The following is a 15,481-nucleotide window of genomic DNA, read 5'->3' on the forward strand; positions in this document are numbered from 1 at the left end:
ATATTGCTCATAAGCAATACAACATCACTGCCAGAAACTTTGCACTTTCCTAATGTATCCTTCCTTCAGAAACATTGTCTTTATAATAGCTGTAAATGAGATAGACCAAAAACACGACACCCTACACTCAGACATTTGTTTCTAGCGACATATAAAGTAAAATCTTCTTTCAAAGCTATTTATGGTATATTCTCTTTGTGTTTTTGTATTGTTAACCAATTGCATGTCTGCACTTTTTATCCAGTTCTTTTTTATTAAGGTATGGAAATGTTGTCCAAACGTATTCAGTTTGCAAGAAAATACAGTAATACCCTATTCTCCGAATTTATCCCTAAAGGAACAAAGGTGCAGTTCAAGGTTTCACCCCGAACTGTGATTCTTGCTACAGACATTTAATGTTTCAGAAAACAATCATCCTTTCATGTATCCCAGAAGGCTTGATAATGTGATGTGAAGTAAACACTGGATTGACAAAACTTCGATCATCCCTTACTGTATGCAAGTGGATTTTCATCTGGCTCTGTGGCGCAATGGATAGCGCGTTGGACTTCTAAGTGAATTGGCAAAGTCATTCAAAGGTTGTGGGTTAGAATCCAACCAGAGTCACATTTTTTACTTTCTTATTCAAATAAGGAACATTATGCATGTGAGGAATGTTTATTTTTGGCCGATGCTTTAATCTTAGTATTTCACCCAAGTTGAACCTATGTATCTAATACAGCATGCAACTGAATCAAAAGCAGTCTGCCTTCCATGGCAACAGGAACATATTGCTCATAAGCAATACAACATCACTGCCAGAAACTTTGCACTTTCCTAATGTATCCTTCCTTCAGAAACATTGTCTTTATAATAGCTGTAAATGAGATAGACCAAAAACACGACACCCTACACTCAGACATTTGTTTCTAGCGACATATAAAGTAAAATCTTCTTTCAAAGCTATTTATGGTATATTCTCTTTGTGTTTTTGTATTGTTAACCAATTGTATGTCTGCACTTTTTATCCAGTTCTTTTTTATTAAGGTATGAAATTGTTGTCCAAACCAATTCACTTGGCAAGAAAATACTGTAATACCCTATTCTCTGAATTTCTCCCCAAGCGAACAAAGGTGCAGTTCAAGGTTTCACCCCGAACTGTGATTCTTGCTACAGACATTTAATGTTTCAGAAAACAATCATTCTTTCATGTATCCCAGAAGGCTTGATAATGTGATGTGAAGTAAACACTGGATTGACAAAACTTCGATCATCCCTTACTGTATGCAAGTGGATTTTCATCTGGCTCTGTGGCGCAATGGATAGCGCGTTGGACTTCTAAGTGAATTGGCAAAGTCATTCAAAGGTTGTGGGTTAGAATCCAACCAGAGTCACATTTTTTACTTTCTTATTCAAATAAGGAACATTATGCATGTGAGGAATGTTTATTTTTGGCCGATGCTTTAATCTTAGTATTTCACCCAAGTTGAACCTATGTATCTAATACAGCATGCAACTGAATCAAAAGCAGTCTGCCTTCCATGGCAACAGGAACATATTGCTCATAAGCAATACAACATCACTGCCAGAAACTTTGCACTTTCCTAATGTATCCTTCCTTCAGAAACATTGTCTTTATAATAGCTGTAAATGAGATAGACCAAAAACACGACACCCTACACTCAGACATTTGTTTCTAGCGACATATAAAGTAAAATCTTCTTTCAAAGCTATTTATGGTATATTCTCTTTGTGTTTTTGTATTGTTAACCAATTCTATGGCTGCACTTTTTATCCAGTTCTTTTCTATTAAGGTATGAAATTGTTGTCCAAACGTATTCAGTTTGCAAGAAAATACAGTAATACCCTATTCTCCGAATCTATCCCTAAAGGAACAAAGGTGTAGTTCAAGGTTTCACCCAGAAGTGTGATTCTTCTGCAGACATTTTATGTTTCAGAAAACAATAATTCTTTCTTGTATCACAGAAGGCTTGATAATATGATGTGAAGTAAACACTGGATTGACAAAACTTTGATCATTAGTACGCAAGTTGATATTTATCTGGCTCTGTGGCGCAATGGATAGTGCGTTGGACTTCTAAGTGAATTTGCAAAGTCATTCAAAGGTTGTGGGTTCGAATCCCACCAGAGTTGCATTTTTTACTTTCTTATTCAAACAAGGAACATTATGCATGTGAGGAATGTTTATTTTTGGCCGATGCTTTAATCTTAGTATTTGACCCAAGTTGAACCTATGTATCTAATACAGCATGCAACTGAATCAAAAGCAGTCTGCCTTCCATTGCAACAGGAACATATTGCTCATAAGCAATACAACATCACTGCCAGAAACTTTGCACTTTCCTAATGTATCCTTCCTTCAGAAACATTGTCTTTATAATAGCTGTAAATGAGATAGACCAAAAACACGACACCCTACACTCAGACATTTGTTTCTAGCGACATATAAAGTAAAATCTTCTTTCAAAGCTATTTATGGTATATTCTCTTTGTGTTTTTGTATTGTTAACCAATTGTATGGCTGCACTTTTTATCCAGTTCTTTTTTATTAAGGTATGGAATTGTTGTCCAAACGTATTCAGTTTGCAAGAAAATACAGTAATACCCTATTCTCCGAATTTATCCCTAAAGGAACAAAGGTGTAGTTCAAGGTTTCACCCAGAAGTGTGATTCTTCTACAGACATTTTATGTTTCAGAAAACAATTATTCTTTCTTGTATCCCAGAAGGCTTGATAATATGATGTGAAGTAAACACTGGATTGACTGGATTTGTGTTTTTGTATTGTTAACCAATTGTATGTCTGCACTTTTTATCCAGTTCTTTTTTATTAAGGTATGGAATTGTTGTCCAAACCTATTCACTTGGCAAGAAAATACTGTAATACCCTATTCTCTGAATTTCTCCCCAAGCGAACAAAGGTGCAGTTCAAGGTTTCACACAGAAGTGTGATTCTTGTTACAGACATTTTATGTTTCAGAAAACAATCATTCTTTGATGTGTCCCAGAAGTCTTGATAATATGATGTGAAGTAAACACTGGATTGACAAAACTTCGATCACCCCTTAATGTACGCAAGTTAATTTTCATCTGGCTCTGTGGCGCAATGGATAGCGCGTTGGACTTCTAAGTGAATTGGCAAAGTCATTCAAAGGTTGTGGGTTCGAATCCCACCAGAGTCGCATTTTTTACTTTCTAATTCAAACAAGGAACATTATGCATGTGAGGAATGTTTATTTTTGGCCGATGCTTTAATCTTAGTATTTGACCCAAGTTGAACCTATGTATCTAATACAGCATGCAACTGAATCAAAAGCAGTCTGCCTTCCATTGCAACAGGAACATATTGCTCATAAGCAATACAACATCACTGCCAGAAACTTTGCACTTTCCTAATGTATCCTTCCTTCAGAAACATTGTCTTTATAATAGCTGTAAATGAGATAGACCAAAAACACGACACCCTACACTCAGACATTTGTTTCTAGCGACATATAAAGTAAAATCTTCTTTCAAAGCTATTTATGGTATATTCTCTTTGTGTTTTTGTATTGTTAACCAATTGTATGGCTGCACTTTTTATCCAGTTCTTTTTTATTAAGGTATGGAATTGTTGTCCAAACGTATTCAGTTTGCAAGAAAATACAGTAATACCCTATTCTCCGAATTTATCCCTAAAGGAACAAAGGTGTAGTTCAAGGTTTCACCCAGAAGTGTGATTCTTCTACAGACATTTTATGTTTCAGAAAACAATTATTCTTTCTTGTATCCCAGAAGGCTTGATAATATGATGTGAAGTAAACACTGGATTGACAAAACCTCGATCATCCCCTGATGTACGCAAGTTGATTGTCATCTGGCTCTGTGGCGCAATGGATAGCGCGTTGGACTTCTAAGTGAATTGGCAAAGTCATTCAAAGGTTGCGGGTTCGAATCCCACCAGAGTCGCATTTTTTACTTTCTTATTCAAACAAGGAACATTATGCATGTGAGGAATGTTTATTTTTGGCCGATGCTTTAATCTTAGTATTTGACCCAAGTTGAACCTATGTATCTAATACAGCATGCAACTGAATCAAAAGCAGTCTGCCTTCCATTGCAACAGGAACATATTGCTCATAAGGAATACAACATCACTGCCAAAAACTTTGCACTTTCCTAATGTATCCTTCCTTCAGAAACATTGTCTTTATAATAGCTGTAAATGAGATAGACCAAAAACACGACACCCTACACTCAGACATTTGTTTCTAGCGACATATAAAGTAAAATCTTCTTTCAAAGCTATTTATGGTATATTCTCTTTGTGTTTTTGTATTGTTAACCAATTGTATGGCTGCACTTTTTATCCAGTTCTTTTTTATTAAGGTATGGAATTGTTGTCCAAACGTATTCAGTTGGCAAGAAAATACTGTTATACCCTATTCTCTGAATTTCTCCCCAAGCGAACAAAGGTGCAGTTCAAGGTTTCACACAGAAGTGTGATTCTTGCTACAGACATTTCATGTTTCAGAAAACAATCATTCTTTCATGTATCCCAGAAGGCTTGATAATATGATGTGAAGTAAACACTGGATTGACAAAACTTCGATCATCCCTTAATTTACGCAAGTTGATTTTTGTCTGGCTCTGTGGCGCAATGGATAGCGCGTTGGACTTCTAAGTGAATTGGCAAAATCATTCAAAGGTTGTGGGTTCGAATCCCACCACAATCGCATTTTTTACTTTCTAATTCAAACAAGGAACATTATGCATGTGAGGAATGTTTATTTTTGGCCGATGCTTTAATCTTAGTATTTGACCCAAGTTGAACCTATGTATCTAATACAGCATGCAACTGAATCAAAAGCAGTCTGCCTTCCATTGCAACAGGAACATATTGCTCATAAGCAATACAACATCACTGCCAGAAACTTTGCACTTTCCTAATGTATCCTTCCTTCAGAAACATTGTCTTTATAATAGCTGTAAATGAGATAGACCAAAAACACGACACCCTACACTCAGACATTTGTTTCTAGCGACATATAAAGTAAAATCTTCTTTCAAAGCTATTTATGGTATATTCTCTTTGTGTTTTTGTATTGTTAACCAATTGTATGTCTGCACTTTTTATCCAGTTCTTTTTTATTAAGGTATGAAATTGTTGTCCAAACCAATTCACTTGGCAAGAAAATACTGTAATACCCTATTCTCTGAATTTCTCCCCAAGCGAACAAAGGTGCAGTTCAAGGTTTCACCCCGAACTGTGATTCTTGCTACAGACATTTAATGTTTCAGAAAACAATCATTCTTTCATGTATCCCAGAAGGCTTGATAATGTGATGTGAAGTAAACACTGGATTGACAAAACTTCGATCATCCCTTACTGTATGCAAGTGGATTTTCATCTGGCTCTGTGGCGCAATGGATAGCGCGTTGGACTTCTAAGTGAATTGGCAAAGTCATTCAAAGGTTGTGGGTTCGAATCCCACCAGAATCGCATTTTTTACTTTCTAATTCAAACAAGGAACATTATGCATGTGAGGAATGTTTATTTTTGGCCGATGCTTTAATCTTAGTATTTGACCCAAGTTGAACCTATGTATCTAATACAGCATGCAACTGAATCAAAAGCAGTCTGCCTTCCATTGCAACAGGAACATATTGCTCATAAGCAATACAACATCACTGCCAGAAACTTTGCACTTTCCTAATGTATCCTTCCTTCAGAAACATTGTCTTTATAATAGCTGTAAATGAGATAGACCAAAAACACGACACCCTACACTCAGACATTTGTTTCTAGCGACATATAAAGTAAAATCTTCTTTCAAAGCTATTTATGGTATATTCTCTTTGTGTTTTTGTATTGTTAACCAATTGTATGTCTGCACTTTTTATCCAGTTCTTTTTTATTAAGGTATGAAATTGTTGTCCAAACCAATTCACTTGGCAAGAAAATACTGTAATACCCTATTCTCTGAATTTCTCCCCAAGCGAACAAAGGTGCAGTTCAAGGTTTCACCCCGAACTGTGATTCTTGCTACAGACATTTAATGTTTCAGAAAACAATCATTCTTTCATGTATCCCAGAAGGCTTGATAATGTGATGTGAAGTAAACACTGGATTGACAAAACTTCGATCATCCCTTACTGTATGCAAGTGGATTTTCATCTGGCTCTGTGGCGCAATGGATAGCGCGTTGGACTTCTAAGTGAATTGGCAAAGTCATTCAAAGGTTGTGGGTTCGAATCCAACCAGAGTCGCATTTTTTACTTTCTTATTCAAATAAGGAACATTATGCATGTGAGGAATGTTTATTTTTGGCCGATGCTTTAATCTTAGTATTTCACCCAAGTTGAACCTATGTATCTAATACAGCATGCAACTGAATCAAAAGCAGTCTGCCTTCCATGGCAACAGGAACATATTGCTCATAAGCAATACAACATCACTGCCAGAAACTTTGCACTTTCCTAATGTATCCTTCCTTCAGAAACATTGTCTTTATAATAGCTGTAAATGAGATAGACCAAAAACACGACACCCTACACTCAGACATTTGTTTCTAGCGACATATAAAGTAAAATCTTCTTTCAAAGCTATTTATGGTATATTCTCTTTGTGTTTTTGTATTGTTAACCAATTGCATGTCTGCACTTTTTATCCAGTTCTTTTTTATTAAGGTATGGAAATGTTGTCCAAACGTATTCAGTTTGCAAGAAAATACAGTAATACCCTATTCTCCGAATTTATCCCTAAAGGAACAAAGGTGCAGTTCAAGGTTTCACCCCGAACTGTGATTCTTGCTACAGACATTTAATGTTTCAGAAAACAATCATCCTTTCATGTATCCCAGAAGGCTTGATAATGTGATGTGAAGTAAACACTGGATTGACAAAACTTCGATCATCCCTTACTGTATGCAAGTGGATTTTCATCTGGCTCTGTGGCGCAATGGATAGCGCGTTGGACTTCTAAGTGAATTGGCAAAGTCATTCAAAGGTTGTGGGTTAGAATCCAACCAGAGTCACATTTTTTACTTTCTTATTCAAATAAGGAACATTATGCATGTGAGGAATGTTTATTTTTGGCCGATGCTTTAATCTTAGTATTTCACCCAAGTTGAACCTATGTATCTAATACAGCATGCAACTGAATCAAAAGCAGTCTGCCTTCCATGGCAACAGGAACATATTGCTCATAAGCAATACAACATCACTGCCAGAAACTTTGCACTTTCCTAATGTATCCTTCCTTCAGAAACATTGTCTTTATAATAGCTGTAAATGAGATAGACCAAAAACACGACACCCTACACTCAGACATTTGTTTCTAGCGACATATAAAGTAAAATCTTCTTTCAAAGCTATTTATGGTATATTCTCTTTGTGTTTTTGTATTGTTAACCAATTGTATGTCTGCACTTTTTATCCAGTTCTTTTTTATTAAGGTATGAAATTGTTGTCCAAACCAATTCACTTGGCAAGAAAATACTGTAATACCCTATTCTCTGAATTTCTCCCCAAGCGAACAAAGGTGCAGTTCAAGGTTTCACCCCGAACTGTGATTCTTGCTACAGACATTTAATGTTTCAGAAAACAATCATTCTTTCATGTATCCCAGAAGGCTTGATAATGTGATGTGAAGTAAACACTGGATTGACAAAACTTCGATCATCCCTTACTGTATGCAAGTGGATTTTCATCTGGCTCTGTGGCGCAATGGATAGCGAGTTGGACTTCTAAGTGAATTGGCAAAGTCATTCAAAGGTTGTGGGTTCGAATCCAACCAGAGTCGCATTTTTTACTTTCTTATTCAAATAAGGAACATTATGCATGTGAGGAATGTTTATTTTTGGCCGATGCTTTAATCTTAGTATTTCACCCAAGTTGAACCTATGTATCTAATACAGCATGCAACTGAATCAAAAGCAGTCTGCCTTCCATGGCAACAGGAACATATTGCTCATAAGCAATACAACATCACTGCCAGAAACTTTGCACTTTCCTAATGTATCCTTCCTTCAGAAACATTGTCTTTATAATAGCTGTAAATGAGATAGACCAAAAACATGACACCCTACACTCAGACATTTGTTTCTAGCGACATATAAAGTAAAATCTTCTTTCAAAGCTATTTATGGTATATTCTCTTTGTGTTTTTGTATTGTTAACCAATTGCATGTCTGCACTTTTTATCCAGTTCTTTTTTATTAAGGTATGGAAATGTTGTCCAAACGTATTCAGTTTGCAAGAAAATACAGTAATACCCTATTCTCCGAATTTATCCCTAAAGGAACAAAGGTGCAGTTCAAGGTTTCACCCCGAACTGTGATTCTTGCTACAGACATTTAATGTTTCAGAAAACAATCATCCTTTCATGTATCCCAGAAGGCTTGATAATGTGATGTGAAGTAAACACTGGATTGACAAAACTTCGATCATCCCTTACTGTATGCAAGTGGATTTTTATCTGGCTCTGTGGCGCAATGGATAGCGCGTTGGACTTCTAAGTGAATTGGCAAAGTCATTCAAAGGTTGTGGGTTAGAATCCAACCAGAGTCGCATTTTTTACTTTCTTATTCAAATAAGGAACATTATGCATGTGAGGAATGTTTATTTTTGGCCGATGCTTTAATCTTAGTATTTCACCCAAGTTGAACCTATGTATCTAATACAGCATGCAACTGAATCAAAAGCAGTCTGCCTTCCATGGCAACAGGAACATATTGCTCATAAGCAATACAACATCACTGCCAGAAACTTTGCACTTTCCTAATGTATCCTTCCTTCAGAAACATTGTCTTTATAATAGCTGTAAATGAGATAGACCAAAAACATGACACCCTACACTCAGACATTTGTTTCTAGCGACATATAAAGTAAAATCTTCTTTCAAAGCTATTTATGGTATATTCTCTTTGTGTTTTTGTATTGTTAACCAATTGCATGTCTGCACTTTTTATCCAGTTCTTTTTTATTAAGGTATGGAAATGTTGTCCAAACGTATTCAGTTTGCAAGAAAATACAGTAATACCCTATTCTCCGAATTTATCCCTAAAGGAACAAAGGTGTAGTTCAAGGTTTCAGCCAGAAGTGTGATTCTTCTACAGACATTTTATGTTTCAGAAAACAATTATTCTTTCTTGTATCCCAGAATGCTTGATAATATGATGTGAAGTAAACACTGGATTGACAAAACTTCGATCATCCCTTAATGTACGCAAGTTAATTTTCATCTGGATCTGTGGCGGAATGGATAGCGCGTTGGACTTCTAAGTGAATTGGCAAAGTCATTCAAAGGTTGTGGGTTTGAATACCACCAGAGTTGCATTTTTTACTTTCTTATTCAAACAAGGAACATTGTGCATGTGAGGAATGTTTATTTTTGGCCGATGCTTTAATCTTAGTATTTGACCCAAGTTGAACCTATGTATCTAATACAGCATGCAACTGAATCAAAAGCAGTCTGCCTTCCATTGCAACAGGAACATATTGCTCATAAGCAATACAACATCACTACCAGAAACTTGGCACTTTTCTAATGTATCCTTCCTTCAGAAACATTGTCTTTATAATAGCTGTAAATGAGATAGACCAAAACACGACACCCTACGCTCAGACATTTGTTTCTAGCGACATATAAAGTAAAATCTTCTTTCAAAGCTATTTATGGTATATTCGCTTTGTGTTTTTGTATTGTTAACCAATTGTATGTCTGCACTTTTTATCCAGTTCTTTTTTATTAAGGTATGGAATTGTTGTCCAAACGTATTCAGTTTGCAAGAAAATACTGTAATACCCTATTCTCCGAATGTATCCCTAAAGGAACAAAGGTGTAGTTCAATGTTTCACCCAGAAGTGTGATTCTTCTACAGACATTTTATGTTTCAGAAAACAATTATTCTTTCTTGTATCCCAGAAGGCTTGATAATATGATGTGAAGTAAACACTGGATTGACAAAACTTCGATCATCCCTTAATGTACGCAACTTGATTTTCATCTGGCTCTGTGGTGCAATGGATAGCGCGTTGGACTTCTAAGTGAATTGGCAAAGTCATTCAAAGTTTGTGGGTTCGAATCCCACCAGAGTCGCATTTTTTACTTTCTTATTCAAACAAGGAACATTATGCATGTGAGGAATGTTAATTTTTGGCCGATGCTTTAATCTTAGTATTTGACCCAAGTTGAACCTATGTATCTAATACAGCATGCAACTGAATCAAAAGCAGTCTGCCTTCCATTGCAACAGGAACATATTGCTCATAAGCAATACAACATCACTACCAGAAACTTGGCACTTTTCTAATGTATCCTTCCTTCAGAAACATTGTCTTTATAATAGCTGTAAATGAGATAGACCAAAACACGACACCCTACGCTCAGACATTTGTTTCTAGCGACATATAAAGTAAAATCTTCTTTCAAAGCTATTTATGGTATATTCTCTTTGTGTTTTTGTATTGTTAACCAATTGTATGTCTGCACTTTTTATCCAGTTCTTTTTTATTAAGGTATGGAAATGTTGTCCAAACCAATTCACTTGGCAAGAAAATACTGTAATACCCTATTCTCCGAATTTATCCCTAAAGGAACAAAGGTGTAGTTCAAGGTTTCACCCAGAAGTGTGATTCTTCTACAGACATTTTATGTTTCCGAAAACAATTATTCTTTCTTGTATCCCAGAAGGCTTGATAATATGATGTGAAGTAAACACCGGATTGACAAAACTTCGATCATCCCTTAATGTACTCAAGTTGATGTGCATCTGGCTCTGTGGCGCAATGGATAGCGCGTTGGACTTCTAAGTGAATTGGCAAAGTCATTCAAAGGTTGTGGGTTCGAATCCCACCAGAGTCGCATTTTTTACTTTCTTATTCAAACAAGGAACATTATGCATGTGAGGAATGTTTATTTTTGGCCGATGCTTTAATCTTAGTATTTGACCCAAGTTGAACCTATGTATCTAATACAGCATGCAACTGAATCAAAAGCAGTCTGCCTTCCATTGCAACAGGAACATATTGCTCATAAGCAATACAACATCACTGCCAGAAACTTTGCACTTTCCTAATGTATCCTTCCTTCAGAAACATTGTCTTTATAATAGCTGTAAATGAGATAGACCAAAAACACGACACCCTACACTCAGACATTTGTTTCTAGCGACATATAAAGTAAAATCTTCTTTCAAAGCTATTTATGGTATATTCTCTTTGTGTTTTTGTATTGTTAACCAATTGTATGGCTGCACTTTTTATCCAGTTCTTTTCTATTAAGGTATGAAATTGTTGTCCAAACGTATTCAGTTTGCAAGAAAATACAGTAATACCCTATTCTCCGAATTTATCCCTAAAGGAACAAAGGTGTAGTTCAAGGTTTCACCCAGAAGTGTGATTCTTCTACAGACATTTTATGTTTCAGAAAACAATTATTCTTTCTTGTATCCCAGAAGGCTTGATAATATGATGTGAAGTAAACACTGGATTGACAAAACTTCGATCATCCCTTAATTTACGCAAGTTGATTTTTGTCTGGCTTTGTGGCGCAATGGATAGCGCGTTGGACTTCTAAGTGAATTGGCAAAATCATTCAAAGGTTGTGGGTTCGAATCCCACCAGAATCGCATTTTTTACTTTCTAATTCAAACAAGGAACATTATGCATGTGAGGAATGTTTATTTTTGGCCGATGCTTTAATCTTAGTATTTGACCCAAGTTGAACCTATGTATCTAATACAGCATGCAACTGAATCAAAAGCAGTCTGCCTTCCATTGCAACAGGAACATATTGCTCATAAGCAATACAACATCACTGCCAGAAACTTTGCACTTTCCTAATGTATCCTTCCTTCAGAAACATTGTCTTTATAATAGCTGTAAATGAGATAGACCAAAAACACGACACCCTACACTCAGACATTTGTTTCTAGCGACATATAAAGTAAAATCTTCTTTCAAAGCTATTTATGGTATATTCTCTTTGTGTTTTTGTATTGTTAACCAATTGTATGTCTGCACTTTTTATCCAGTTCTTTTTTATTAAGGTATGAAATTGTTGTCCAAACCAATTCACTTGGCAAGACAATACTGTAATACCCTATTCTCTGAATTTCTCCCCAAGCGAACAAAGGTGCAGTTCAAGGTTTCACCCCGAACTGTGATTCTTGCTACAGACATTTAATGTTTCAGAAAACAATCATTCTTTCATGTATCCCAGAAGGCTTGATAATGTGATGTGAAGTAAACACTGGATTGACAAAACTTCGATCATCCCTTACTGTATGCAAGTGGATTTTCATCTGGCTCTGTGGCGCAATGGATAGCGCGTTGGACTTCTAAGTGAATTGGCAAAGTCATTCAAAGGTTGTGGGTTCGAATCCAACCAGAGTCGCATTTTTTACTTTCTTATTCAAATAAGGAACATTATGCATGTGAGGAATGTTTATTTTTGGCCGATGCTTTAATCTTAGTATTTCACCCAAGTTGAACCTATGTATCTAATACAGCATGCAACTGAATCAAAAGCAGTCTGCCTTCCATGGCAACAGGAACATATTGCTCATAAGCAATACAACATCACTGCCAGAAACTTTGCACTTTCCTAATGTATCCTTCCTTCAGAAACATTGTCTTTATAATAGCTGTAAATGAGATAGACCAAAAACATGACACCCTACACTCAGACATTTGTTTCTAGCGACATATAAAGTAAAATCTTCTTTCAAAGCTATTTATGGTATATTCTCTTTGTGTTTTTGTATTGTTAACCAATTGCATGTCTGCACTTTTTATCCAGTTCTTTTTTATTAAGGTATGGAAATGTTGTCCAAACGTATTCAGTTTGCAAGAAAATACAGTAATACCCTATTCTCCGAATTTATCCCTAAAGGAACAAAGGTGTAGTTCAAGGTTTCAGCCAGAAGTGTGATTCTTCTACAGACATTTTATGTTTCAGAAAACAATTATTCTTTCTTGTATCCCAGAATGCTTGATAATATGATGTGAAGTAAACACTGGATTGACAAAACTTCGATCATCCCTTAATGTACGCAAGTTAATTTTCATCTGGATCTGTGGCGGAATGGATAGCGCGTTGGACTTCTAAGTGAATTGGCAAAGTCATTCAAAGGTTGTGGGTTTGAATACCACCAGAGTTGCATTTTTTACTTTCTTATTCAAACAAGGAACATTGTGCATGTGAGGAATGTTTATTTTTGGCCGATGCTTTAATCTTAGTATTTGACCCAAGTTGAACCTATGTATCTAATACAGCATGCAACTGAATCAAAAGCAGTCTGCCTTCCATTGCAACAGGAACATATTGCTCATAAGCAATACAACATCACTACCAGAAACTTGGCACTTTTCTAATGTATCCTTCCTTCAGAAACATTGTCTTTATAATAGCTGTAAATGAGATAGACCAAAACACGACACCCTACGCTCAGACATTTGTTTCTAGCGACATATAAAGTAAAATCTTCTTTCAAAGCTATTTATGGTATATTCTCTTTGTGTTTTTGTATTGTTAACCAATTGTATGTCTGCACTTTTTATCCAGTTCTTTTTTATTAAGGTATGGAATTGTTGTCCAAACGTATTCAGTTTGCAAGAAAATACTGTAATACCCTATTCTCCGAATGTATCCCTAAAGGAACAAAGGTGTAGTTCAATGTTTCACCCAGAAGTGTGATTCTTCTACAGACATTTTATGTTTCAGAAAACAATTATTCTTTCTTGTATCCCAGAAGGCTTGATAATATGATGTGAAGTAAACACTGGATTGACAAAACTTCGATCATCCCTTAATGTACGCAACTTGATTTTCATCTGGCTCTGTGGTGCAATGGATAGCGCGTTGGACTTCTAAGTGAATTGGCAAAGTCATTCAAAGTTTGTGGGTTCGAATCCCACCAGAGTCGCATTTTTTACTTTCTTATTCAAACAAGGAACATTATGCATGTGAGGAATGTTAATTTTTGGCCGATGCTTTAATCTTAGTATTTGACCCAAGTTGAACCTATGTATCTAATACAGCATGCAACTGAATCAAAAGCAGTCTGCCTTCCATTGCAACAGGAACATATTGCTCATAAGCAATACAACATCACTACCAGAAACTTGGCACTTTTCTAATGTATCCTTCCTTCAGAAACATTGTCTTTATAATAGCTGTAAATGAGATAGACCAAAACACGACACCCTACGCTCAGACATTTGTTTCTAGCGACATATAAAGTAAAATCTTCTTTCAAAGCTATTTATGGTATATTCTCTTTGTGTTTTTGTATTGTTAACCAATTGTATGTCTGCACTTTTTATCCAGTTCTTTTTTATTAAGGTATGGAAATGTTGTCCAAACCAATTCACTTGGCAAGAAAATACTGTAATACCCTATTCTCCGAATTTATCCCTAAAGGAACAAAGGTGTAGTTCAAGGTTTCACCCAGAAGTGTGATTCTTCTACAGACATTTTATGTTTCCGAAAACAATTATTCTTTCTTGTATCCCAGAAGGCTTGATAATATGATGTGAAGTAAACACCGGATTGACAAAACTTCGATCATCCCTTAATGTACTCAAGTTGATGTGCATCTGGCTCTGTGGCGCAATGGATAGCGCGTTGGACTTCTAAGTGAATTGGCAAAGTCATTCAAAGGTTGTGGGTTCGAATCCCACCAGAGTCGCATTTTTTACTTTCTTATTCAAACAAGGAACATTATGCATGTGAGGAATGTTTATTTTTGGCCGATGCTTTAATCTTAGTATTTGACCCAAGTTGAACCTATGTATCTAATACAGCATGCAACTGAATCAAAAGCAGTCTGCCTTCCATTGCAACAGGAACATATTGCTCATAAGCAATACAACATCACTGCCAGAAACTTTGCACTTTCCTAATGTATCCTTCCTTCAGAAACATTGTCTTTATAATAGCTGTAAATGAGATAGACCAAAAACACGACACCCTACACTCAGACATTTGTTTCTAGCGACATATAAAGTAAAATCTTCTTTCAAAGCTATTTATGGTATATTCTCTTTGTGTTTTTGTATTGTTAACCAATTGTATGGCTGCACTTTTTATCCAGTTCTTTTCTATTAAGGTATGAAATTGTTGTCCAAACGTATTCAGTTTGCAAGAAAATACAGTAATACCCTATTCTCCGAATTTATCCCTAAAGGAACAAAGGTGTAGTTCAAGGTTTCACCCAGAAGTGTGATTCTTCTACAGACATTTTATGTTTGAGAAAACAATTATTCTTTCTTGTATCCCAGAAGGCTTGATAATATGATGTGAAGTAAACACTGGATTGACAAAACTTCGATCATCCCTTAATTTACGCAAGTTGATTTTTGTCTGGCTTTGTGGCGCAATGGATAGCGCGTTGGACTTCTAAGTGAATTGGCAAAATCATTCAAAGGTTGTGGGTTCGAATCCCACCAGAATCGCATTTTTTACTTTCTAATTCAAACAAGGAACATTATGCATG

General features: G+C 36.0%; 3 non-coding genes across 3 annotated transcripts; all 3 read left to right on the plus strand.

Moving 5' to 3' along the window:
• Positions 1-3,091: 3,091 nt before the first annotated feature.
• Positions 3,092-3,181, plus strand: TRNAR-UCU (transfer RNA arginine (anticodon UCU)). The gene is given in 2 exon segments: positions 3,092-3,128; positions 3,146-3,181. It is a non-coding gene; the product is annotated as a tRNA-Arg (tRNA).
• A 7,574-nt stretch (positions 3,182-10,755) lies between these two features.
• Positions 10,756-10,845, plus strand: TRNAR-UCU (transfer RNA arginine (anticodon UCU)). The gene is given in 2 exon segments: positions 10,756-10,792; positions 10,810-10,845. It is a non-coding gene; the product is annotated as a tRNA-Arg (tRNA).
• A 3,739-nt stretch (positions 10,846-14,584) lies between these two features.
• Positions 14,585-14,674, plus strand: TRNAR-UCU (transfer RNA arginine (anticodon UCU)). The gene is given in 2 exon segments: positions 14,585-14,621; positions 14,639-14,674. It is a non-coding gene; the product is annotated as a tRNA-Arg (tRNA).
• The last annotated feature ends 807 nt before the right edge of the window (positions 14,675-15,481 follow it).

The sequence above is a fragment of the Ambystoma mexicanum genome (genome assembly GCF_040938575.1).
Source record: "Ambystoma mexicanum isolate Mex_15411 chromosome 12 unlocalized genomic scaffold, UKY_AmexF1_1 Mex_chr12_unloc.1, whole genome shotgun sequence".
In the NCBI taxonomy this organism is placed as follows: domain Eukaryota; kingdom Metazoa; phylum Chordata; class Amphibia; order Caudata; family Ambystomatidae; genus Ambystoma; species Ambystoma mexicanum.